At 39.1% G+C, this 27,692-nt stretch overlaps 2 long non-coding RNA genes across 3 annotated transcripts in view; one reads left to right on the top strand and one right to left on the bottom strand.

Moving 5' to 3' along the window:
- Positions 1-1,523: 1,523 nt before the first annotated feature.
- On the top strand, positions 1,524-23,667 carry LOC123601115. Its single transcript, XR_006713975.1, has 3 exons — positions 1,524-1,588; positions 23,218-23,402; positions 23,531-23,667. It is a non-coding gene; the product is annotated as an uncharacterized LOC123601115 (long non-coding RNA).
- LOC123601114 overlaps positions 2,501-27,692 on the bottom strand; it is a 38,764-nt gene continuing 13,572 nt past the window's right edge. Inside the window, exons 3-6 of one of the 2 annotated variants that reach the window (XR_006713973.1) lie at positions 12,929-12,991; positions 4,794-4,885; positions 3,704-3,895; positions 2,501-2,706 (exon numbers count right to left, since the gene is read on the bottom strand). This is a non-coding gene — a long non-coding RNA (uncharacterized LOC123601114). The remainder of the gene's footprint in view (positions 2,707-3,703; positions 3,896-4,793; positions 4,886-12,928; positions 12,992-27,692) is intronic. The other variant, XR_006713974.1, reaches the window with a different exon arrangement.

Raw genomic sequence — 27,692 nt, 5'->3', positions numbered from 1 at the left:
CCCAGTTCTGCAGGCTGCGATGCCCTGTTGCACTCAGCGGCATGAGGAACAGCTGGCCACGGAAGTAGCTCCCACTTCATGGTTCCACCTCCCTCCAGTTCTCCCCAACCACCTCCTCCTTTCAGATTTCTCCACATCTTCCTCTTCTGTGGTCCATGGTGAGGGCCACCCCCACTCCCTTCTCCTCCGACTTCAGCCTGTGGTCACGTACGTGGTCTCTGTGAGCAGAAAAGCCTGCAAAGTTGCAAACCAAACTTTATGCCTGGAGCAGTATTTGTAGCCTTTGGAGGTGGTGACTCACATCTACCATACAGGCCAGGAGTGGGGATGGGGCTACCATGAGGGATGAAATTAACAGGTTTGATGATCTTAGTGGTACTGGTAGGGCATGGTGAGGGATTTTTTTTTTTTAATATTTCCTGCCTGAATCAACTTTTTGAATCAACTGGCCCAACTATACTTCAAAAAGAAGGTCTCCTGCTATGCTATTAGTAGCCACATTTCATCAGGTACCTATGAGTATCCGTGCTGCCTCAGATGCATTTCATTAGTTCTATTCCTTTCATTGTTTCTTGCAAGGCCCTTGCATCTGCAAGCTGCTATAAACAGAGAAATGGAGGCTCCCAGAAGCTGATTACCTCACTCAAGAGAAACCCACAACTTAAATAATGGAATAATAATTTGATTATTAGTCATTTCTACTGGAAAACTGGAAAGAGACCAAGTGCAAGGTCAGACCCATGGGCTGCCCAGACTACAGTCTTTGTGACAGTGGCACAAAGAAACCACTGAAGAAGGTCTGCTTGAAGTCCCTCAGCTCACAGTTTAGATGTGCACCCACTACATTCCTACCTACTTAAATTCACCTATTAGGAAACTAACATGAATTAGGTATGGACTATCTGCCAAGCACTGTACCGAACATTTGACGCTTCATCTCAGTCTGCTTGTTTACCCTCTTATGAAATAAGAATTATTATTCCCACTTTTCTGATAAGAAAATTGATACTCAGAGCCATTGTATAACTGTTCTGGGGTCAAATAGCCAGTAGAGCCATGATTTGAACCCAGCGAGAAAAGATTCCAGAGTCTTCTCCATGTGGCTTCCATGAATCACAACCTATTTCCCTTAAAGCCATTCTGATGACCCTTTAAGCATCAGGACAAATCATTTTGTGAGGAAGTATAAGAAAGTCATATCTGGAAAGGCTTTGTGGTGATGCCCTTCAGGCCTTCAGGATGCATTATTCAAATGCTAACTGAGAACTTGGATGACATAATGGTGTCGGTGTCTAAAAACATCTAGAAAAGTCTCCATTTATATTTGTGAAAATCTGCTTCAGCTCACTACAGGGCAATTGAAGCCAAAAGCAGGCAGACAGTCATGTGCTCATCTGCAGCTTCTTGCGGGAGGGGCTGTCTCGTTCATCTGCTCTGTAGCCCCTAGCATGGGACCAAGCACATCACAATGATTACCATTTGTTGAGTAACTTTACAAGCATCATCTCACTTAATCTCCATAGCAGACCTGCAAGGTAGATAATCTTATCTCCATTTCAGTGATGCAGACTCCCAAGACTCAGAGAGAGTAAGTAACTTGGCATTATGAGTAGCCAAACTGGTAAAACTCAGGCTACCAGAGAAGGCTTCTTAGAAGAGGTCATCTTGGAAGACAGTGAGAAAGGGCAGGACCTCAAATGACAGAATACAAAGAAGTTTTTTAGAGAATTTTCATTTTGGAGTGAAACTTAAATGCCATATGAGGTTTCAGAATCAAGGGTTTTGGTAGAGGGGTGGCATGTGGGTGAAAGGAAGCAATGGACGTGGTGAGAGGAAGAATAAAGTGAGGAGGTAAAGGCCTACAACATTTCTTCAGTCATCAAAGGGTTAAATGGTCAATTCACTATCCTAGTGTGGCATGGGGAGAGAGCTGTTAAAAGTGACCTGGTGACTGAGACAATAACTATATAAAGACTTTGCAATGACTTGACTTCAGTTGCCAAGTTTATTTTGACCTATGCTATTGGGTTTATGTACCCCCAAAATCATTAAACCCCTAATCACCAATGTGATGATATTTAGAGATGGAGGCTTTGGGAAGTAATTAGGTTGTCAGGGTGGGGCCCTCAAGATAAGATGAGCGTCTTTCTTTTTTTTTTTAATTAAAAAAAAATTTTTTTTTTTAATTTACGTTCAAATTAGTTAGCATATAGTGCAACAATGATTTCAGGAGTAGATTCCTTAGTGCCCCTTACCCATTTAGCCCATCCCCCCTCCCACAACCCCTCCAGTAACCCTCAGTTTGTTCTCCATATTTATAGGTCTCTTCTGTTTTGTCCCCCTCCCTGTTTTTATATTATTTTTGTTTCCCTTCCCTTACGTTCATCTGTTTTGTCTCTTAAAGTCCTCATATGAGTGAAGTCATATGATATTTGTCTTTCTCTAATTTCACTTAGCATAATACCCTCCAGTTCCATCCATGTAGTTGCAAAAGGCAAGATTTCATTCTTTTTGATTGCCAAGTAATATCACATCTTCTTTAAGATGAGCGTCTTTATAAGAAGAGATAAGAGAGAGCTTGCTTCCTCTCTCTCCTCACCATGTGAAGCTACAAGGAGAAGACGACCATGTGCAGACCAGGAACAGGGTCTTCACTATGAGCAAAGTCAGCCAGCACCTTGGTCTTGGACTTCTCAGTCTCCTGAACTGTGAAAAATAAATTTCTGTTGTTTAAACCAAAAAAGAAGAAGAAGAAGAAGAAGAAGAAGAAGAAGAAGAAGAAGAGGAAGAAGAAGAAGAAGAAGTCATCCTGGAGGATGCATTCGGAGGAGGAAAAGGTGAGAAAGACCTTCTAATCAGCTGTGACAGGCACAGTCATGGAGACAGGAAAGAGCGTGGTCTTGCTCATACCTAATTCAATAGCACTTTTGGAGGGAACACCTTTCTCAGGTCTTCCCAAAACATTCAACCTAGTTTTCATAGAAATAATATTTCAACTTTCTACACTTCTATTTCACAGCTTTACACTTTATTTAATTAAATGATACCATATGTGCCTAGAAGAAATGGGTTTGTTAGCAACCATCACTGCCTCCTGATAAACATCTATAACTCCATTGGCAGTTCTTTCTTTTCCTCGTGCCACATTTTTCTCACTTGTAAATGGTGTTGTTGTAAGGACTTAATTAGTTGATCTACCTAAAGTGCTTAGTAAGCACCCATAAACTTTTGCATGCAGGAGTTCCCAAGTGTGCCTTAGCTGATAAATTTTCTGGAAGTTAATCCCGAGTTAGTTCCATGAAGGTGCATCAGAGCCTCTTCTATATTGGGGGTGGTTTTACTAGACAAAAGTGCCTACTGTGGATCACAGAAAATCTCCCACCAAAATACCACCTCCAATGCCTGGTCTTCTAATGAAATAGGCACTTGGTCTTCAGGACACCTGACACATACCTTATCTAAGAGCCTTATTCTCATGTTTGGCCTGAAGGCAGGAAGCAGAACAAAAGCAAGTTTCTCCTCCTTCAACATTTGAATGGCTGCCACAATAATAAATAAATAACATCCTTTTTATTTTCCCAAAGGAACACTTACACAGAACTTCTTAATCTCTCCCCCACTGAGCAGATATATTCTCAGGAGTCAGGTTGCAAGGTATATACGCAAATTACAAGAGTACTGTTGGGAGCAAAATATGACCTACTCTCTGATGTTAGAGGATTCCCAGTGTAGATTCTCTTTCCCAGTCAGTGGCAGCCAGTCATAAGCATCTGAGATAAGAAGAGACAAGATAGGGCTTGCTTCCTCTCTCTCCTCACCATGTGAAGCTACAAGAAGATGACCACGTGCAGACCAGGAACAGCGTCCTCTGGTGGAAAAGCTGGAAGGTAAGGTCCTTGAGGGAAATGTGACAGAAAGAGCAAAGGCTTTGTAAGTGAACATGACCGGACCAAATTCACCCTTTGCCATTTCGCTGGGTGATCTCTGCAAGTCACTTAACCTCTCTGAGCCTCAGTTCCCTGAGGCTCCTAATCTTTGCTGCATTAAATCTTTCAAAAGCCTTCATGTGTTAAGGCAGAAATGCACCTGGGTACATAGGAAGCACTTACTGAATGGTAGCCATTATTATTGATTTTTCTCCAGGATAATTCCAACATTGATCCTTAGGGATAATAAAGCTCTAGAATGTGGTGGTTAAAACCCAGGCTACCCTGGTTTAAATCCCAGATCTTCAGCTCCTGAACTGGGTAAATGTGGGCAATTTCCTTTAACCTCTCTGTGCCTCACTTTCCCTGTGTCAAAAATGAAAAAAGTAACAGAACCTATTTCAAAGGGTTGTTGTAAGAATTTAATGTTAGTATATGCAAAATGTTTAAAATAGTGCTTGGAACTATTAAGTACTATGTCATCTATTATATAACTACTGTATCGTAACTGTCTCTTTAACTGTGAACACCTTGAAATAAAGGTTGTCTTTCCTTTCTGTATATCCAGGGTGTCAAAAGACTGCAACAGCTTAATAAATGTTAATGGAATGAATGAAGCATCTCACATGCCATGCTAATCAAGACTTTCTTTCCTTGGAAATGACATTAGCACAATCCAAACTAAGGGGGAGGAGGAGGCAATTTATCGTTGTTCTTATTTACTTATTTGTCTATGTATCTATCTATTTTTTTAAGATTATATTTTTAAGTAATCTCTATACCCAACATAAGGCTTGAACTTACAACCCCAAGATCAAGAGTCACACACTTTACCCACTAAACCAGCCAGGCACCCCTGTTGCTCACATTTAAATTCTCCAGGACTGAATCTTGCTTCAGGCACAGTTAAAACCAAATGTGGAAGGGAAGCAGCAGCTCCTTCCCAAACGTACATTTCTCTAAAGGAAAGAATTTTCTGTTAGAAGGAGGATGGGAAAAAGATGCTGGGCAGGCAAAAATGCTAGATGCCCTGACACAGGCCAAAAGACAACATGTTGTCAACTTCATCATTCCTGGACCATCCCAGACAATTAGAATCTGTCCAATTTTAATAGATGTTTTAGAAAAAGTATCATAATCTTTCTAAGTGCCATAATTATTCCACATATCAGCTTCCTCACGTGAGGCTGTTCTTCACATCTAATCTAATCCAAATTCCTTGAGTTTCTATTCAAGATATTTTTCTTCTTGTTTGTTCCACTGTAGAAATTAAAAAGCAGCAAGGCAAATGCTTTACAATTCAGTCTGAAGACATTTCAAGTAGGAAGACTTCATCCATATGGTGCTGCTTGGAGTAGTGTGGCAAGAAGCCGAGTCCGGTGGGCAAGAGGGCTGGTCAATTGATGATATCCACCTGCCCCACATTCTGGAATGCAGAGTGGTCACACACTTGGCTGTGGTTGCATCCCCTATTTTTGTAACCCTTCCTCTAAAAAAAATGTTTCTTCTTCCCTCACCCAGCACCCTTACTCAAACAGGATGGTCAAAGAGGAAGTGTCAGGAGAGGTGGGATGAGGGGCAATCCGTACAGAATCAACATGCTTGTTAAATTCTTCCCGGTTCCATTTAAATCTTGAGATGTACTTATGGAACCCAAAATTATTCCCCAGTGAATTAGCAAAGATATCAAGTGTGATTAGCATTTTTTGGATGCAAAAGAACATTGCACACTGCTCTGTACTCTACTTGGATGTGCTGAGATGCCACCTCAGGTGTTAGGAGAAAGGAGACGTGAGAAAGAATTGCTAAACCCACCAACAGCCCGTCCTCCTGCCAAGGTCACATCATTCAAGGCGTGATCGCTGACATCACAGTGCTTGTGACTCCCCCTTCACTCTGATAGTGACCGCAAGTCAGTCTCTTTTGCCATAACTTTTTCCATGTATGTGCTCCATCGGTATACAAAGATTAGGCTGAATTGATTTCTATTTTTCCTGTCTCCATTATCTTTTCACTATGGAAAATTTCAAAAAAAAAAAAAATTAAAAAGAATAGTATATACCCATTACTCAGATTCAGCAGTTATTAGGATTTGACAACACTTGCTTTGTCTATCCTTCTCCTTTTTCTGCAGAAGCATTTTATTTGTTTTTTTATTTATTTAAATTAGGTCCTATGGGGGCCTGGATGGTTCCATTGGTTGAGCGACTGACTCTGGTCATGATCTGTTTTGTGGGTTCGAACCCTGTGTCATGCTCTGCACACTGACCTCGCAGAGCCTGCTTGGGATTCTCTTTCTTCCTCTCTCTCTCTGCTCCTCCCCCACACACCTTCTCTCTGTCTCTCTCAAAATAAATTAAAAACAAATTTTTTTAAATAAAGTAGGCTCCATGCACAATGTGTGGCTTGAACTCTCAGTCCTGAGAGCAAGGGTTGCATGCTCTTCCAACTGAGCCAGCCAGGTTCCCTACTGTGGAACCATTTTTAAAGCAAATCCTAGGGGCGCCTGTGTGGCTCAGTCGGTTAAGCGTCCAACTTTGGCTCAGGTCATGATCTCGGGTTCATGAGTTTGAGCCCCACATCGGGCTCTGTGCTGACAGCTCAGAGCCTGGAGCCTGCTTTGCAGATTCTGTGTCTCCCTCTCTCTCTGCCCCCTCCCACTTATTCTCTCTCTCGCTCTCTCAAAACTAAATAAAACATTAAAAAAAAATTTTTAAGCAAATCCCAGACCTCATGTAATTTTGTCTATAGATGTTTCATTTTGCATCTCTAAAATATACGAATATTTTCTTATATAACCATGATGCCAGTAACACACCTAACAAAAGTAACAATTCCTTGATATCATCTAATTCTTAGACCATTTTCACAGTTCTCTGATACTGAAGAAATATCTTCGTTATTGTTGGTTTTTTTAGACTCAGGATCCAGATGAGGTCCACACATTGCATTTGATGGTTATGTTCGAGTGTCTTAAAATTTAGAATAGTCTCTCCCCACTTTGCCCCACCATTTTTTTCTTCATGCCATTGACTTGATGTTCAGTTGTTTTATGGAATCTCATATTCTGGTGGCACCTCGATGGCTCGGTCAGCTAAGTATCTGGCTTTGGCTCAGGTCATTATCTCACAGTTCGTGGGTTCGAGCCCTGCATCAGGCTCTGTGCTGGCAGCCTGGAGACTGGAGCCTGTTTTGGCTTCTGTGTGTCTCTCCCTCTCTGCCCCTCCCAGCTCATGCTCTGTCTCTCTCTCTCAAAAAAAAAAAAAAAAAAGAACATCTCATATTTTGAGTTTATCCATTCATGTCCTCGCAACAGCACTTAAATCTGAGCCTCTACCTCCTTTATTTCACATAAGCGGAGGTTAGTTCTAAAAGCCCTATTGGATTCACGTTCTTTTTTTTTTCCATAAGGGACATCTCAAGAGGTGCATGTTATCTGGCTGTCCTACTCTTGCTAAAGATTGATCAGCAGATTCAGGTGATGTCAACCAGATCTCTCCATTGTAAAGTTCTCCATAAGCTTTTCATCCAATGCTTTCATCCATTATTGATCTTTGCCTTAATCAGTTATATCATTAGGATTGCAAAGTGATGGTTTTTCTAATTCCATCATTCCTTCTGCACTTATTGGCTGGGAATTGTCTGTAAAGAAGAACTCTTCCTCATTGATAGCCCTCAGAGAGCTATTTGGTCACCCTGAAATGTAGATTTAATTGGAAAGGCAGCATAATGCTTACTCTTTTCCCTTAAGTTGCCATTTTTCAAAGTAAGAATTGTGACCTAGTTACCACCAATGGCATCCAATGAGTTTGTTAATTTGTCTGTTTTGGCACTCTTCCTCCCCCATGAACTCAGTAGGCTTTTATATATTCTATGCATTCCCATAAAATTCAACCACTACTGTTTTAGATTCTTAAATTATCCCATTTTTGGTCAATTGGAGACCCTTCTTGTGGGCTCTTGAGTTCTTTCCATATAACCCACCGATCTTTGATAACTTCACAGTTTTTGGCTCAGCCAGGTGTTCCTGCCTCATCTTGTACATGCACTGTCCCAGACTTGGAATCAGCCATCCAAGAAGTCCCGGGTCCTTTAAATGGGAAAGGTTATTTAGGGACCACAATCTGGACACCACAGGTTGTTCATTATCCATGGGTTTTTAATCCTTCTAGGCCCTTCTGAAAAGCACAGAAATAGGATATATTTTTGAAAAAAATAAAAACCATATTTCTAACATCAAATTTTTAATATTTCTACTGTTATTTCTAATTATTCCTAATATTACATTTCTAACTCAAATTTAACATTAATATTTATATTAATGCTTTGATTTTACATTTTACTTCTCTTACACTGTAAATCTTGGTTCCTAATAACATTAACATAATTTATTGCTATATACTATACTATATAAAAATAGTTTCAAAATACTAACACAAAGACTACTACCAGCAATGTAACTGTAGAATGAAGCATTAGATTTTTTTACCCTTAAAATATATTCCACAATGTACATACAACAAATATACTCTATTGTAGTATCACTTGAAATCATTTCAAATAATTGTCTTCTCTATGCAGCTACATCATTAACTTGATAAACAGGTACACTGTTTTCAGTTTGTCTTAAAATCGTACAAGTTCATTTTAAATTTAATGTTTTGAATGTGTAAAACACATCTATATGATTCCAGTGTAAGAAATACATAATGTATTTGCAGAATCTCTTATTCACCCATGTCTCTTCCACCCTATATTATGTTGAATTGTATGAAATTGCCAATAATGAACCATTTTACCAGAAAAAATGATAATTTCTATGGCTGAGCCATATATATATTCCCATATTCCTATATATATATCCCCAACCTTTCTTACAGAAAAATTAACCATTATGCATATTATTCTCCACTTGTTTTTTTCACTTACTTACATTCTAAAGATCATGCCTCCTCCTTTATTTTCAGCTGCATTATCTTCCATGCATGTATTGATGTACCATGATTTTTATTCAACCAAATCTCTATTACTGGACATTTGAATAGTTTCCAATCTTTTGTTATTACAAATAATGCCTCCATGAATAACCTTGCATGTCATTTCATATTTAACCCAGTCCATATTTTAATCAGTAAATGTAAGACCACTCTATCTCAGAGAAACTACCCCATCATAACCAGCCTAAGTCATTCATTCTGGTGGACATCTGTCCTGGTCTTTGGGTACCAAGCACCTTTTGAATACCTGTCTGATGTTAGCAGGATTTTCCCTTTTAAGTTCCACCAAGTTAGAAGACAGAATCTTCCTTCCCTCTCCTGCTCTTTTGCAGCAAGAACACAGGAATGTGACTTGCGCTCCTCCAGCCAGATGCACTTGTGTAGGATTCTGGTGGGGAAGGGGGCTTGGAGGGGGAAAAGATGAATAATGCACTCCTCTTGCTGGCGAGGGTGGCAGCAGAGCCATGTGGTTGGGGGGACAGGATGGTCTGTAAGGTTGAGTTCCTGATGCAGAAGAAGCTAGATGCCTTTGGCAGCAGTGGTGACAGTCAAACTGAGCTCCTGGCAGCAGGTAGTTGCTGAGTGGTGATGGGGCAACATCCTTAGTTTTCTCATTAGGCCAGTTGAGCTGCATGGTTTTGGGTGATTTTCTTCGAAGATTGTTCCCTCCAGTCTTTGCAACAATTTTACGAGCGGCCCAATGTTCTTTGAACAGACTCCTTTTTTGCTTAATCTGTCAGCATCCGCTTCCTTCCTTGTAGCCAGGAAATACTTTATGCAGCAGATGCTGGGAGTCACGCTAGGTACGTTTTAGGTACCACAGGGGCCTGATCATCCTCTGACTTCAACCATGCTTGTGAGTTCTGGGAGAAGGGACTATGGCATAATGAAAAGAACTGGGTCATTAGGGGCCCTGCAGCTCTTCTGCAGGAAACTCCTTTGAAAATCATCAGTCATAAGAAGTAAAGGGTGTTTTTCTGATTGCTGGAGGGAAGGAACAGGTAGTAGAGATGAGGTCAGCAGAGGCCCAGCATAGCTCCTGGGGTCCATAGGGCAGCAGGATGGTGAGACCAACAGATAGAACAAAGGGACTAAATGTAAGAATCTCACCCTCACCTCTAAGTGAATAATTGGGGCAGGGGATCCTGAGGGGGGGTGGAAAAACATAACTTTCAGATAATCTGGAAGATGGGATCTAGAGAACCAGGATTTGGGGTAATCTTGTAAGTGGACCCATTTGGACCCAATCACATGGTTTAAGGCTACAAACCTGATATCTCTCATAGAGGGCAACTATCCCCTCAGCTCATCATTTGTCCTTCCATTTTGTGTTTGTTGGCCAAAAAATTCTAATTTAGCATATATTTAATTCTATTGATATTTTTCTTTTTAAAGTGTTTATTTTTTTATTTAGAGAAAGAGTGAGCAAGCAGGGGAGGATCAGAGAGAGAAGGAGACAGGAGACAGAGAATCCCAAGCAGACCCCACACTGTCAGCACAGAGCACGACGTGGGGCTTGATCTTATAAACCACAAGATCATGACCAAGAGTTGGAAGTTTAACCAACTAAGCTACCCAGGCACCCCACTATTGATATTTTTCTTTGTGATATCCTCCACTGTTTTTCTGTTTAGATAACATTTTCCCTTTCTAAAAATATGTTCAACATTATATTTTCTAGAATTCACCTGTGTATATGGCATGATCAGTATGCACTTGGCGCTTGAATAAAGCTGGCAGACTAGAAACAACCAGGCAACATTAGATATACTTTGCGAATTCAAAGAATATTTTGCAATAATGGGATACAATTCTTTATCTCAAAAATTGTCAGGGGTTAAAAAAAAAAACAATGAAGGGAGCAGGAAGGAAAATGGCACCCTTAAAGTGTTGTTTTCAACTTAGCCTAAGGTTAAATAAACAGCTAGCAAGGTGAAGGAAGGAAGGAAGGAAGGAAGGAAGGAGGAAAGAGGGGAACCTGTTGATTGAAAGAGGCTTGGGAAACACCACTCCATACAAACGTGGACCTTGTGCAGATCATGATTCCATAAGCCAATTTAAATAAAAGAGAGACAATTCGAATTTGAATACTGTATATTTGATGACAATAAAGAATAATTATTTTGTTAGTTGTAATAGTTGTGGATATGTTTCTAAAGAAGTTCTTATCTTTTAGAGACACATGAAAAGATATGATGTCTGGGATTTACTTCAAAATAATGCAGTGGTCAGGGAGAGATAAGGATATAAATGAGATGAGATGGGCTGCTATGAGTTGTTAATTGTTGACGTTGGGTGATGGGAACATGAGGGTGTATTATATTATCCTTTCTACTTTCCTATACATTAATATTTGAATTTTCCCATGGTAAAAATTTTAGAAAGAGATAAAAAATATATATATAGTGGCAATGACGTGGCAGTAAGGAATTGTTAAATATTCCCAGATAGGTGGTGAAGCTTCAGTGTCTCAGGGTGGCATATTTGGGGCAGATCATGGCCTCATCTAAGCCAGCTGCCCCTTGCCAGCATGAGTGGAATTTCACAACAGCAAATCTTTACTGAGAGCCTTCTGTGTGTCAAATCCAATGAGAGAGAAAGGTTCTTCCACTGTGATGCAGAAAGAGATGTGCAATGTACCAGTTACAGAAATAGTATAATGAAATCATTGCTCACACAAAAAGTCCCTAAAGGTTCATCTAAAATAGACATATATCATTTTTTAAAATACTGTTTAAAAATAAAGCTTTAAAAATACACTTTTCTTAAGAAAAGAATAAAACACAACCAGACCATGTCATAATGCTATTTAAAATGATCCATGAATTTTCTTTTTCTCTTTAAGTTTTTTAAAAAACATTTATTTATTTTTGAGAGAGAGAGAGAGAGAGAGACAGACCACAAGTGGGGGAGAGGCAGAGAAAGAGAGAGACACAGAATCTGAAGCAGGCTCCAGGCTTTGAGCTGTCAGCACAGAGCCCAATGTGGGGCTTGAATCCATGGACCACGAGATCTTGACCTGAGCCGAAGTTGGACACATAACCGACTGAGCCACCCAGGCACCCCCCCACAAATTTTCTAATTGTCATCGGAACAAAGCTCCTTAGCCAGGCCTACCTCACATCCAGACCCTGCCTCTTTCCCCAAGCCCTATCTCCTAATCGTCATCCCTACACACTTTAAATTCCAGCCACAGGAAAGGACTTGCAGTTCCCAGAACTCTTGCCTCTCAGAGTTCACGTTCCCCTGGAGGAGTTTCAGTCATTCATTAAACAGCATTCATTGACCTCCTCAGCTGTCCTGGGCCTTGTGGCCCACTCTGTCTCATCACTACTCATCACCTGGACTGTCTTTTCCCCTCATCAGTTTGTTCTTCCAGTATCATCTTACTTGTCACCTCTGAGAAACCACCTTTGAACCACTCTTCCGTACTCTTTATATATGGGGAGCAGCAGGGAAAAATGGACACATGTCTTATTTTTCCCACTGTATTCTGAGGGCAGAGATAAAATCCTGTTTAGGCACAATGTGTGGCCTAAGGCTTTAGTCATATTAGAAGATCAATAAATGTGGGGCGCCTGGGTGGTTCAGTCAATTAAGCATCCGACTCTTGATTTCAGCTCAGGTTGTGATCTCACGGTTGTGAGATTGAGCCTCATATTGGGCTCTGCACTGAGTGTGGAGCCAGGTTGGGATTCTCTCTCTCCATCTCTCTCTCTCTGCCCTTCTCCCACTTGCATACACATTTGCTCTCTCTGTCTCAAAAGATAAATAAAAGTAAACACTAAAAAAAATATCAATAAACACTTGTTCAACAAATGAGTAAATGAATGAATGAAGCTTCCCCCACTAGCATGTAAACCCTCAAGGGCAAGAATTTTTGTTGTTTTCTTCTGCTTTATCCTTAGCACCTAGGACGGTATACCTGGGACATTAAATATTTACTGAAATAATTAAAGGTAACTGTCAAAGAAAAATCAAGGAGACATCTATGTTAAAACTCACTTGCAAACTGGTTATTGGTTGTGGTCGCCTGTCTATGGATCGGCAGAAGACTTTGATCCAGGGCTAAAAAAGAAATCAAAGAGAAAAAATGTTTTAAAGGTCAAATACAAATCCATGTTTTATTGAATTAATAACCTAGATTTAAAAACTATGCCCAGGTCCAAAAGAGACTAAGACATTTACTTATTTGTTTTTACATGTATTATTTTAGAAATCACTATACTAAATGTTGATTTTACTTCACCTAAAAAAAAAAGTTAAGATTTTTGGAACTTTAAATTCTCACTTGACATGGGGTCATTTTCTATGTGCCCATATTGCCTGTGGATCTAGAGAAATATATGCAGCAAAGGGGCAGCACATGATTTCTTACACCAGGAACAGCCAGAACCCAAGGAAATCATGAATGACATCACTCTTATTGATCTAATTTCTAAAAGACAATGGAATAATTTCTCCTCGCCCAAACCTTACTGCAGCGGTTTGGACCAGCAATTCCATAGTGGGGTGATGGGAGGGCTGCACGGACAAAGGACAATTGTTGACCTCCCCACAGCAGCAGGGTGGTTTACAAAGTGGTCTTTCTTGGGAGTTCTGCCTGGGACTATTGTACACCACATGACAGGTGCTCTTACATAAGTAAGACCAAATTGAATTCCATTTGGATTTCTTTTCTTCTCAAAACCATCTTTCTCTGGAATTGTCCTCTCTAAGTCACTAGAACAGCGGAAGGGAAAAGTGAGATCTTGAACTTCCCAGGGAACTGAGGCAGGATTTACTTCCTCTTTCTTTACTCATCCACCTTTTCACAGCTGCCATCCGCTGGGACCTCTTTTGAGAGGAGCTTTTATTCCCTGCTTTCTTTCAGGATCCTGCCTCACATAATCTTCACTGGCTTTTCACAAAGAAAACTAGGACTCCCATTTATTTTATCCAATCCACCGCTACATTCGGCCTTGAAAACAGCATGCAGCACATTATCCTCTAACGGGAACAAATAGCAGAATGGAGCCCAGCTATTTTCCATGAGGCTGATTTTTGCTAATCCAACACATTTATCCTCTGAAACATTTTCAGTGCCTGTTGAGAAATAAGTGGTACCAGTAAGGGCAGTATCTCCCAGCATGCAACTTAAAAATGTATAGACAATAGGTCTTAATATGAAAGTAAGTCAATAACTTGTGGAGGGGCAGTAGAACCATTTTGGTACTATGAAGATAGATATACTACACGTGCCCTTGACCTAACAATTCTGCTGTAGGATTCTAGTTCACAGGAATGCTCACACCTGGGAGCAAATGCATATGAGCGGCATTACTTACTGAATCACATGTACAGAGCCACATGAACTGACAAAAAGACACGCTGAATATTGCAATGTGGAAAAAGTAAATTGCAGAACAATATGTAATACATGATTTCATTTTTGTTTAAAAATAACCCACACCATATGTATAGGGATGAATGTACTTTTATATATTTACAGATATAAAGAAAAAGTCTGGAGAGAAACCAGCAACAAACTGTCAATGGTAGTTCCTTCCTCTGGAGAGTGAAATTGGGGGGATTTCACTTTTCACTTCATCAACTTTGGAATTATTTAAATTTATGTTTCGGAAAACAAGAAAGGAAATAAATAGCTGGATTAATACAAGGTAGTTAACACTTACAGAGTGTTTATTCTGAGCTGGGCAAGTGCTAGACACTTTATATATCATCTTACTGGCTCCTCCAACTTTCTGAAGTAGGTAATATTATCCCCCTTTACAGATGCGCAAGCAAATTCTGAGAAGTGAATAATTTGCTCAAGGTGACAGGGCTAGTAAGTAGCAGAGCTAGGATTTGAACCCAGGGTTTTTTTTTTACTTCAAGGTCCAAGACATTCCCTTTGGTCCAACAATGCCATTTAGTATGACATAGTCCTGACTCAGTAGATGGGCTTATTAACAGTGCCACATGGGGGCGCCTGGGTGGCGCAGTCGGTTGGGCGTCCGACTTCAGCCAGGTCACGATCTCGAGGTCCTTGAGTTCGAGCCCCGCGTCGGGCTCTGGGCTGATGGCTCAGAGCCTGGAGCCTGTTTCTGATTCTATGTCTCCTTCTCTCTCTGCCCCTCCCCCGTTCATGCTCTCTCTCTGTCCCAAAAATAAATAAACGTTGAAAAAAAAAAATTAAAAAAAAAAAAAAACAAAACAGTGCCACATGGATGCTGAACGTTAAGTTTATTCTTTAATACACAAAAGGGGGAAGGATAGTATAATGAATCCATGTGCTCATTATCATCCAGAGGCAACAATTATTAATATTCTGTGTCATTGTTTCATCTACCCCAACATATGTTTTTTAGGAATCTTTTTAATGCCAATCCAAGACATCATATCATCTCACCATAAATACTTCAATCTCTAAAAATAAGAAAGTTTTTAAAAACATGATGATGTGATAAATATCATTATCACACATAAAGTTAACAATCATTCCTTAATATTATCAATAGCCAGGGCATCTGGGTGGCTTAGTCAGTTGAGCGTCCGACTTCAGCTCAAGTGATGACCTCACGGTTCTGGGGTTGAAGCCCCGCATTGGGCTTGTTATTGCCAGTGCAGAGCCTGCTTTGGATCCTCTGTCCCTCTCTTTCTCTCTCCCTGCCCTTCCCCTGCTCATGCTATCTCAAAAATAAACAACAAAAAATTATTTTATAAAATACTATCAATACCCAATCAATGTAAATTTTCCCAGATTGTCTCAAAAATATCTTCTTGTGGTTATTCAAATTTATATCAGTTGAATCTTTATCTCCTTGAATCTATGGTTTCCCTCTTCTTTTGCTTACTATGACTCATTTATTGAAGAAATGGAGTCCTTTGTCTTGTAGAATTTCCCATCTTCTTGATTTGATTTCTTAGATCTTTATGGTGTCATTTAACAGGCTTCTCTATCCTTTATATTTCTCACAAACTGGTGATTCAAGACATTAAATCAGTTTCGATCCTTTGGGCAAGATTTTTTCTAAAGTGGTGATGTATACTTCCTACTGCATTTTATTAGGAGGCAGTTAGTGTCTGGCTGTCCCACTTTCAATAATGCTAAGGTTGAACAGGGGTTCAGCGGTGTCAGCCTGACACATACATTATGAAATTCCACATCAACCTTCCACCTAATAAAATTAGCACCCATTGAAGGTTTTTGCCTAGACCCATTATTTCATTAGGGGTTTAGAGTCACTTAAAATCCTGTAAGACTTAGGTATTTTTTAACAAAAATCCTAAGATAGCAATACTATGTCTTAGTTTTGGAGCAAGGTATCAAAAAAAATCTTTTCTCTACTACCCATCATTAGTTTTTCTTGTTTTTGTATTTTGTGAAAGTAATTAAGTTTCTATTGTATTTTATTTGAGCTTTTTTGAACAATTAAGTTTTATTTTCCTGAGACCACCGGCATTCTGCAAGCATCTAAGCCCCATCTGGGACCATTTTGCTATTTATATTGACATTTTATTTGGAATTTTGATCTATGCTTCAATTCCTAAATAATTCATAAAAAGTAAGAAGAAAAAGAAAAGATCTCCCATTCTTCTGTGACAAATGTCACAGTAAGCCAGTTAAACATCTCTAGATCATTTTCAATTTCATGCCTAGGGTCACTTTCAATGACTAAGTCTGTTCTTATTCATTTCACATTTATCATGGCTTCTGTCCTGTGCCAGGTTCTGAGGCTAAAGAGAGGAAAGTCTCAGGCCCTGTCCTTCAAGGGTTCACAGTCCCCTACACCGATGAAATTGGGAAATGGCCCATGGGGCCCCGGGATGGCTCAGTTGGTTAAGCATCTGACTCTTGATTTTGGCTCAGGTCATGATCTCACAGTTTGTGAGTTCAAGCCTGGAGTCAGGCTCTGTGCTGACAGTGTGGAGCCTGCTTGGGATTCTCTCTTTTTCTCCCCCTCTCTCTGTCCCTCCCCCCCCCCCCGCAAAATGAATAAATAAACTTAAAAAAAATTGGGCAATGTCCCAAAGGTTCTTGGGTTACAGGGAGGAGGCACCCCCTGACTATGGAATCAGGGAAATCTTCTCAAAGGAGATGTTGAGTTTTGAAGGATGAGCGGAAAGTAACTAGGGGAAGGGCATTCCAGGAAAAGAAAACCCATACAAAGGCATGGAGGCAGGAAAGAATAGGTTCCTTCAGAGAAGTGTACACAGTTTTGCATGGCTAGAGAGTAAGGTTGATGGGGAAGGGTGGCTGTGGTGGAGCAGGGGCAGGACCAGGGCAGGAAGAGCCTTGTCTGCCATGTTAAAGAGTTAGGATGTCCCTGAAGGATTTTAAGCAGAAGAGTGACAGAGTCTGATTCATGTTGTATATTTTTGCCTCTATACATGTTTTTTCTTTTTTCCCTATTTAAGTCAAATTCACGTCACATAAAATTAATCATTTTAAAGTGAACAACTCAGTGGCATTTGGCACATTCACAGTGTCATACAACCACTACTTCTGTTAGATCTAAAACTCTTTCATCACCCAACAGGAAACCCATAGCCATTAAGCAGGCACTCCCCATTGCCCCCTCTCCCCAGCCATGGCTACCACCAATCAGCTCTCTACCTCAGTACATTTTTATTTCTAAAAATTACACAAGTAATATGGATTCATTACAGAAGAATCAGAATACAGATGACTAAAAGAGGAAAATAAATATTGCTGATAATCTCAGCATCATTTTGTAGGCTGTGTATCCTTCTCAGCAGTTTTTGCGTGTGTGAGTGTGTGTGAATTTTCCCACCCCAATCTTCCATGTACTTTACAGAGTCCTCTAACCTTCTGGAGTCTCCCCTCCCCAACTTTTGAGATGTAAAAGAATTCTGCTCAAACCCCTATCCTATGAATGACATGGAACTCAACTCCCTTCCAATATCTCTGAGAGTTCTGGGGAGGTTACAGATGGAGGTGGGGGTGTGCTCCCTTTGACAACCTCTAGCACTGATTTTCTGCCTTGATCTTTGCCCCTTATTTCACCTCTTGGACACATTGTCCATTCTACACTTCTCCAATCCCTTCTTTCCTCCAAATATGGCCTAAACAAGGTGGTATATTAGCAAATATTTTTAAAAGATTTGGGGGCAAACAGAGGATAGCTTGTATTGAAGCACAACTTGGGGAACAACTTGAAACTGAGTTTCAGAGAGGAGTTCTGAGTCCCTTAGTCATTCTTATCATAGGCCATCCCTCCATGTGGCACTATGACAGGACCAGCTGCCAGCTTCCCTCCCTTCCTACATTTTTCAATCTCCTCTAGATGTAGACTCCCAAGCACTCATTTCCAATTCCCTTTCCCTTTTGCACAAGGGAATTCAAGGCTCTTTTGGCTTTGCTCCAAACTGCAAAGAGCTCCTAAGCTATTCTGCTAAGTCAAAACAGTCCCTCCCTATCAGAACTCTAGTGCCAGGTTGTCCAGCTAATACTTTCCCCCTACTGGCTGCATTTCCATTATCACTTTCTTATCTTAAATATCTTTCCTTAATTGTTTTTTTTTTTTTTTTTGTTCCTATTCTTCTATATTGTTTGAAATGGCTGCATACATTCCTTATTTTTGGACACTTAAGTTGTTTCCAATGCTTTATTATTATAGACAGTGCCCTGTTATATATTAAAGATCATTAAGGGCATATATATCCTTATTATATACATGGATATGTACCCTTAATTATTTGTTATACATTCCTAGTAGTAGCATTGCCTTATGGATTTTATATATCCTCTACAAGGACTGTATGAGTTGATGAACCCAGTAATGTTTGAAAGTGCTTGAATCTATTAACCCTTGTTAATAGTGCATATATTTATCCTTATTTTTTTGTGTGTGGTTTTAATTTTCATTTCTTTGACTAATAGTAGAGTTGAACTTTTTTAGTTTATTAGCCATTTGAGATTTATTTTTCTTGTGTAAAATACCTTTTGTGGTCAATTATACAGTTTCATTTTTCACTTATTGATTTGGAGGTTCTTTGAATGTTAAGGATCTGAACCTTTGGTTAAGGATATTTCCTATATGGCACAAAAACAGACACTCAGATCAATGGAACAGAATAGAGAACCCAGAAATGAACCCACAAACGTATGGCCAACTAATCTTTGACAAAGCAGGAAAGAATATCCAATGGAATAAAGACAGTCTCTTCAGCAAGTGGTGCTGGGAAAACTGGACAGCAACATGCAGAAAAATGAACCTGGACCACTTTCTTACACCATCCACAAAAATAAAGTTAAAATGGATGAAAGACCTAAATGTAAGACAAGAAGACATCAAAATCCTAGAGGAGAAAGCAGGAAAAACCTTTTGACCTTGGCTGCAGCAACTCTTACTCAACATGTCTCCAAAGGCAAGGGAAACAAAAGCAAAAATGAACTATTGGGACCTCGTCAAAATAAAAACTTTGGCACAGCAAAGGAAACAATCAGCAAAACTAAAAGGAAACCGACGGAATGGGAAAAGATATTTGCAAACGACATATCTGATAAAGGGTTAGTATCCAAAATCTATAAAGCACTTATCAAACTCAACACCCAAAAAACAAAGAATCCAGTGAAGAAATGGGCAAATGACATGAATAGACACTTCTCCAAAGAAAACATCCAGATGGCCAACCGACACATGAAAAAATGCTCCACATCACCCATCATCAGGGAAATACAAATCAAAACCACAATGAGATATTACCTCACACCTGTCAGAATGGCTAACATTAACAACTGAGGCAACAACAGATGTTGGCAAGGATGCGGAGAGAGATGATCACTTTTGCACAGCTGGTGGGAATGCAAACTGGTGCGACCACTCTGGAAAACAGTATGGAGGTTCCTCAAAAAACTAAAAATAGAACTACCCTACCACCCAGCAATTGCACTACTAGGCATTTATCCGAGGGATACAGGTATGCTGTTTCGAAAGGGCACTTGCACCCCAATGTTTATAGCACCACTATCAACAATAGCCAAAGTATGGAAAGAGCCCAAATGTCCATCGATGGATGAATGGATAAAGAAGATGTGGTATATATATATATATATATATATATATATATATATATATACACACACACACACATACACAATGGAGTATTACTCTGCAATCAAAAAGAATGAAATCTTGCCATCTGCAACTATGTGGATGGAGCTAGAGGGTATTATGGTAAGTGAAATTAGTCAGTTGGAGAAAGACAAATATCATATGACTTCGCTCCTATGAGGAATTTAAGATACAAAACAGAGGAACATAAGGGAAGTGAAGCAAAAATAATATAAAAAACAGGGAGGGAGACAAAAACATAAGAGACTCTTAAATATGAAGAACAAACAGAGGGTTACTAGAGGGATTGTGGGGGGGGGGAATGGGCTAAATGGTAAGGGGCATTAAGGAATCTACTCCTGAAATCATTGTTGCACTATATGCTAACTAACTTGGATGTAAATTTTTTTTTAAAAAAGGATATTTCCTATACCATCTGTCTTTTAATTTAGTTTATGGTGAATTTTGCTGTAAAAGACTCACATTTTTATACAACCACATCTATCATCCTTTATGAGCTCTGCTTTTAGTCTCATGTTTAGAAAGTCATTCCTTACTTTGAAGTTTTGTTGACATTCACCTGTACTTTCTCCTTCTTAAATTACAATTTTTAATCCTTCTGGCATTTTTCTTCATGTACTGTGAATTTGGATTTGTTTTCATAATGATACAGTTATCTTAACACCCCCCACCGATAGGAGGCATAGGCTTTTTAATGTACTAAATCCTTACATGTATTTGGATGCATTTCTGAAGTGTGCTTTTTAGCTAGTGATGTTTTAATCATTGTATCTGGCTGGTTCACCTTAATATCTGGTAGGAAAAGACTTTTTTGGCATTATTTTCCTAAAGATGGGCTTGACTTTCTTACTTTTTCCCTTTTTTTTTTCTTCTCTCTCTTTTGTTTTCGTTCAAAACATTTACTTTTTATCTTAAACAGGACACTCTAAAGTCTGCATCATGACTGGAGAGTTACCCCCGAGGTTTACAGCCAGTGTGTCCCTCTCAAAGCATGATCCTGGGAGCTGGGGAGTCATGCAAACACAAGCTAGGACCCCCAGGGGAGGAAGGGTGCAGACCAGGGGAAGACTTCAATCCTTTCTTAAGGAAAAGGCAGTAGAGCATTCTGACTCACCGAAAACTAGTGCAAACATTTTTCAAAATAAATTTTTAAATAGATTTCTTTCACATTAAAAAAAAAAGTTATTTTCATTGGGATTTTGTTAATAATAGGCTTAGCCTGAAGAAAATTAATATCTTTACAATATTAAATCTTCCAACACAGTATAATGTCTCTCCTTTTATTCAAATCTCCTTTTAGATTCATGGTAAAGTTTTATAGATATGCATATTTATAATTAAGTTTATTATTAGGTGTTTTGATTTTTTTATTACCATGATATATGGGTTCTTCATTCCATTGTTTTTCTTAACTAATTATTGCTGATATATGTATTCGTTTTTAAATATTTCTGTCATAATTGCCGAATTTTCTTGCAAGCTGGTGCAGGTACTCTGGAAAACAGTATGGAGGTTCCCCCAAAAATTAAAAATAGAACTACCCTACAACCCAGCACAATTGCACTACTAGGCATTTATCCACGGGATACAGGTGTGCTGTTTCAAAGGGACACATACACCCCCATGTTTATAGCAGCACTATCAACAATAGCCAAAGTATGGAAAGAGCCCAAATGTCCATGTCCATCGATGGATAAACGGATAAAGAAGATGTGGTATACACACACACACACACACACACACACACACACACACACAACGGATTATTACTCGGCAATCAAAAAGAATGAAATCTTGCCATTTGCAACTATGTGGATGGAACTGGAGGGTATTATGCTAAGCGAAATTAGAGAAAGACAAAAATCACATGACTTCACTCCTATGAGGATTTTAAGAGACAAAACAGATGAACATAAGGGAAGGGAAACAAAAATAATAAAAAAACGGTGGGGGGGGGGACAAAACAGAAGAGACTCATAAATGTGGAGAACAAACTGAGGGTTACTGGAGGGATTGTGGGAGGGGGGATGGGCTAATAGGGTAAGGGGCATTAAGGAATCTACTCCTGAAATCATTGTTGCACTATACGCTAATTTGGATGCAAATTTTTAAAAATAAAAAATTAAATTAAAAAATAATAATAATTGCCGAATTTTCTGAACTCTCTTGTTCATTTTAACAGTTTTTCAAGGAACCATACAATCTTCAAATAATGATAATTTTGTCTGTTCCTATCAAGTATTTATACCTCCCTCACCTCTTTTTCTCATTATTGCATCGATTGACACTTCAGAATAATCTTAAATAATGGTAATGACAGTCAAATTATTACCTTTAATGGAAATGCTTGTAATGTTTTATTGCTAGATATAATATGCTGTTGGTTTGAGAGCAATATTCCTTAACATATTAACATGTTAATTAAGATTTTCTTAAACCAAAAATTTATGTTGATTTTTATCAAACTTTTTAGCATTGTGTTAAGATGATCATACGATTTTTCTCCTTGAAATCATTGATCAATACATAATCTATTTTACATTGATTTCATAAATTATATAAACAGGTAACTTTTACCACTGAACTTTTCTTATATCCATGGATTAAACCCTGTTTGGTCATGGTGATTTGCCTTTTAAAATTATAACTGCAGGTTTAGTTTGGAAAATGGATTGAAAAGAGGCAAGGTCAAAGGCAGAGAGGATATTTAGGAAGCAATTACAGTTCTCAAATAAAACAACAGTAGTGAAAACAGAGAAGAGGTCTGGTTCTGAGAGGTGTTTAAAAAAAAGATCAATATTAGCTCCTTGGGTATGAAATCTGAAGTGAAGAAAGGAATTTAGGAGAACTGCTAGGTTCTTGGTTTGATGACATTTATCAAGACAGGGCTACAGGAAGAAAAGCGGGTTTGGTAGGAGTTGGAGGAGAGGATAAAGGATGAACTCCTGACATCCTCAGGTCCTGAGTGGAACACCCATGTATTGACAGGTAAGTCATCATATACATGGATCTGGAGCAGAAAGATCTGGGCTATAAATATCAACTTGGTGATTACTAGTGTGTAGAAAACAGTTAATTGTAGAGCATGAGAACACAAGAAAACTGAAAACGAAACCACAAACAATGACTCATTTTAAGAGATGGAAGAAGCAAGAAGTGGGCTATGTATGGCACACAACTTTACTCCCCTCGTCTGCTTCCTTCTTCCCAAAGGCACCTCTCACCTGCTGGGCTGCTGCTGCCTCTGGTGGGTTCCCTGGAGTCAGAATAGAAGCCCCAGAACTGCATGACCTGCACAACCTCTCATCTGCACTGGTTTCTCCTCACTCTCAGACAAGATGAAATGTCATACCACAGAGCATGAAATCTTGCTTCTGTAGCTGGTGTCAATGGACCAGGTAATGCACCATAGAAGTTGCATAAAAGTACAAGAGAGTTACCTTCTTGTAGGGAAAGCTTGACAAATCTCTCATTAGAGATGGAAGTGAGGTAGACAGATCATTTTTCTCATTTTCCCCTTCTGCAGACTACATCAAGGTTGGGATCTCTCCCTATGGCCATGGCAGAGAAGCTCTGTGGCTCAAAGAATCTACTGAAGTCACCTGCTGTTTCTCATCATGGCTTGTCGAAAGTAGTGCCATCATGGTAACACATCACACTGAACTGTTTGACTTTCTCCTTCATTTTTACTCTCCTGAGCTTATACCTACCCCTCCCACACATAAACACAAGAATCAGCACTTTAATCTTGACCCCAGGCTTTATAACCTAGAGAATTTGCACTAAGATATAGATGCTAAATTGGTAAATTGAATAGGAGAAAGTCTATTTAAGTCAACTCTTCATTTTGGACTTGGATCCTTAAAACGTGTGTTCTATTTTTCTGAGAATTCAACATGATGTAATGAGAAAGGGAATAAAAAGGAGGCATGAATAACAATTAGATATGAGAAAGGGAAAACAGGACCAGGTAGAAAACTGTCAAACTAGAAGATGAAAAGGATATTAAACATTAATATTACAGCAGCTGTTGAGCTCACATATTTCCCCAGGTTAGGTTATCAAAAGAACATAGCAATCTGGTTTTATTTATTAGGTCACTATCAAAAGTACTGGCAACATCTAACAAAAAACTATCATCCATAAGATGTCTATTTACTTTGTTATAACAGAAAGTCTACAACAGCCTCTACCCCAATTCAACCCAACAAATATCTATTGGCCCCTGTCATGAGGAGGACAATGTGCTGAGCTTTATGGAAATAGAGCAGTTGCTGGGGGCGGGGGGCTTCTCAGATTAATAAGACTCGGATGTACCCTGAAAATGATATAGTCTCAGAGGCATAAATATAATGAAGTACACAGGTCATTATTATCCAAGGTCATATAAAATTTAAAAAATACAAATTTTATTTGTACCAAGAAAAGGTACAAATAAAATTCTAAGAAGACCAAAGGAGGGAGAGATTATATTAATGGAAAATAATCAGGAAATACTTCACTGAGATGGGCTATACATTTGTTAGATATAATTTTATTTTTTTAATTTTTTAAATATTTATTTTTGAGAGAGAGAGAGACAGAGCGCGAGTGGGGGAAGGGCAGAGAGAGAGGGAGATACAGAATCCAAAGCAGACTCCAGGCTCTGAGATGTCAGCACAGAACCCAATGCAAGGCTTGAACCCACAGACCATGAGATTATGACCTGAGCCAAAGTTGGATGCTTAACCAACTGAGTCACCCAGGCGCCCCTGCTAGGCATAATTTTAATAGTTGGCCATGGGGAAAGATAGGCAGACTAGAGGAGTAAAAAACCAAAGGCACAGAGCCAGGAAATAATAGTATAATTGTAAAATGATAGACTTTGACAGTTTTGAAGGATATATCCAAAAACTTTGAGAATCCCCAAAGAGTCATATACCACTATATTATACATTTTCACCCACAAAATTCATACATAATACTGAGTACGTAACTACAAAGCCATTATGTAATGTGAGAGATGGACCATCAGCGAGGTTACATACCAACTAAATAATTTGTTTCTTCGTGTCCATATCCAAGTGCACAGGATGCAATTTGGATCTCAGCAAAATTATATATGACTTCCTTTTACTCAAGGAAGATCAACCTTGAATGCTAAATCCATAAATATCAACAGCCTACTGAAGTTCCATCTGGCTGAAGTGTTTAGCATGAATCAATCCAGAAAGAATTCTGCTTGTTTTAAGATAAAAGGAAACATTAAGGGAACCCGGGTGGCTCAGTCAGTTGACCGTCCGACTTTGGCTCTGGTCCTGATTTCGCGGTTCATGACTTCAAGCCCCACATTGGGCTCGCTGTTATTAGTGCAAAACCCTCTTTGGATCCTCTGTCCCCCTCTCTCTCTGCCCTTTCCCCACTTGTACTCTCTCTCTCAAGAATAAATAAATATTTTTTAAAAAGATAAAAGAAAAAAATAAAAAGATAAAAAAGATAAAAGGAAACATTTTATCATTTGTTTGCAATTTCTTAATATTTCTTCTATTTTGATGAAGCTCTTTGCATGAACATATCCAACATTTTGTCTTCTTCTCCTCTGTCTAAACTCCTACTTAAAACCAAGAGAAAATTCGTCTTCAGATCTAGAAGCATAACTAGAGAGACCCATCCCCTCGACAGGCCTCATAGACATCTGGTGACCGTCAAATGGTCAAAGTAGCTCCCCTTTCCAAGTAGAAACCTTAGAGATCATCAGGACCCTGCAGTATAGGCTGGAAAAAAACTCTACTTTGATCACATTTATGTCTCTCTCCTGATGGCTCTGATGACCTTTAAGCTGAAGAAAAGGGGATTGCAGGAAGATACAATTAAGATTGCATGCATGCACTCACACACAAACCAAAACCCAGCAACCAAATGGTGGTCTTCATTACTTGGCTTGCTGCCAGAGATAGCAGGCACTGAAAGAATAAGAAGCAGTTACCAAGAAGTACCTGTTCCACAAAGCAAAGCCTTGAAGAGTTAACTGACTCATGGAAGCCTAAATAGTTTTTCAGAAGCTACCGCTGAGGGCTTCAGTCAGCAGGGGAATGGATCAGGACACTAAGGACTTGAGAAGAAACATACACCAATTAAACTCATGGCCATTCTCCTGTGATACCAATATTGCAAACCTGATTTTGACCAAAACCCTCTAAGACCAAAACGAAAATGTCCTGCTGACTACAAAAATATTTTCCTGTCCTCTTTTCTTTTTTTTCTTTTTTACCCCTTGTCTTCTTGAGGTCATAATACATTAAATGGATACAACAAAAAAAGTGAAAGTCATGGTTAAGCAGATTGCTTAAGTAATGAATTAAAGAGAGAGAGAATATATCTTGTTAGTAATCCCTGAACTTCATTTCTAAAGGCCTTAAAATTGGGGTGCCTGGGTGGCTCAGGTCATGATCTCACGGTTTGTGAATTCGAGCCTCACATAGGGCTCTGTGCTGATAGCTCAGAGTCTGGAGCCTCTTCAGTTCTGAGTCTCCCTCTCTCTCTGCCCCTCCCCTGCTCATGTTCTGTCTCTCTCTCTCTTTCTCTCTCTCTCTCAAAAATAAACATTAAAAACATTTTTTAAAGGCCTTAAAAATAGACTGAAATTTGATAAACTATTAGACAGCTATTAAATGGGACCATTAGGAAAACTACATAGAAACATGGGTAAATGATTCTAAGTAAGGTTGAGTGAAGAAAAAAAAAAAAAAAAAAAAAAAAAAATATATATATATATATATATATATATATATATATATATATATAACATCTGGAGTTATAATAGCCTACATTTATTAAGGACTTACAATTGAAATACACACACACACACACACACACACATATGGGTATGAATTAGAATGGAAGTAGTTGTATTAGGATATGAGATTTGGGGTAATCTTTTTTTATTTTCTTAAAAATTTTCTTTCATATGATCACAATGATTTATCCATTAAAAGAAGTATAATCAAAGAACTAATTCTAGAGGGAAACTGATGAATGCCCAAATTACTGCTATTGATTTCCATATACTTTGTCATGTGTCCAAGTTTATAATGGAAAAGTATTGACAGGAAATTTGACTTCTATAGAAAACAATAACAAAGCAGTCACTTTGTAAACTTAATTTAAAAAATACAACAGAGAGAATGAGGGGTTTAGGTTTGAAAGCTTGAAAAGAAAATTTAATTTAATTTAAAACAGTGTTCACGGGGCGCCTGGGTGGCGCAGTCGGTTAAGCGTCCGACTTCAGCCAGGTCACGATCTCGCGGTCTGGGAGTTCGAGCCCCGCGTCAGGCTCTGGGCTGATGGCTCAGAGCCTGGAGCCTGTTTCCGATTCTGTGTCTCCCTCTCTCTCTGCCCCTCCCCCATTCATGCTCTGTCTCTCTCTGTCCCAAAAATAAATAAACGTTGAAAAAAAAATTAAAAAAAAAACAAAAAACAAAAAAAAAAACAGTGCTCAGGGGCACCTGGCTGGCTCAGTCCCTAGAGCATGAGACTCTTGATCTCAGGGTCATGATTTCACACCCTGAGTTGGGCATTACTTTAAAAATAGAATGATAAAATAAAAGTGTTCATTTCAGACACATGGCCTGAAGCGACCATGATGTTGCTTCAACTGTCCTAAGGATTCCGTGTGAGGCCCACAGTGTGAGCTCAGTATTCAAACTCCA

The sequence above is a fragment of the Leopardus geoffroyi genome, chromosome D1 (assembly GCF_018350155.1).
Source record: "Leopardus geoffroyi isolate Oge1 chromosome D1, O.geoffroyi_Oge1_pat1.0, whole genome shotgun sequence".
Classification (NCBI taxonomy): Eukaryota; Metazoa; Chordata; class Mammalia; order Carnivora; family Felidae; genus Leopardus; species Leopardus geoffroyi.
Note: the sequence above shows the minus strand (reverse complement) of the source record. Positions and strands in the feature narration are given on the sequence as shown.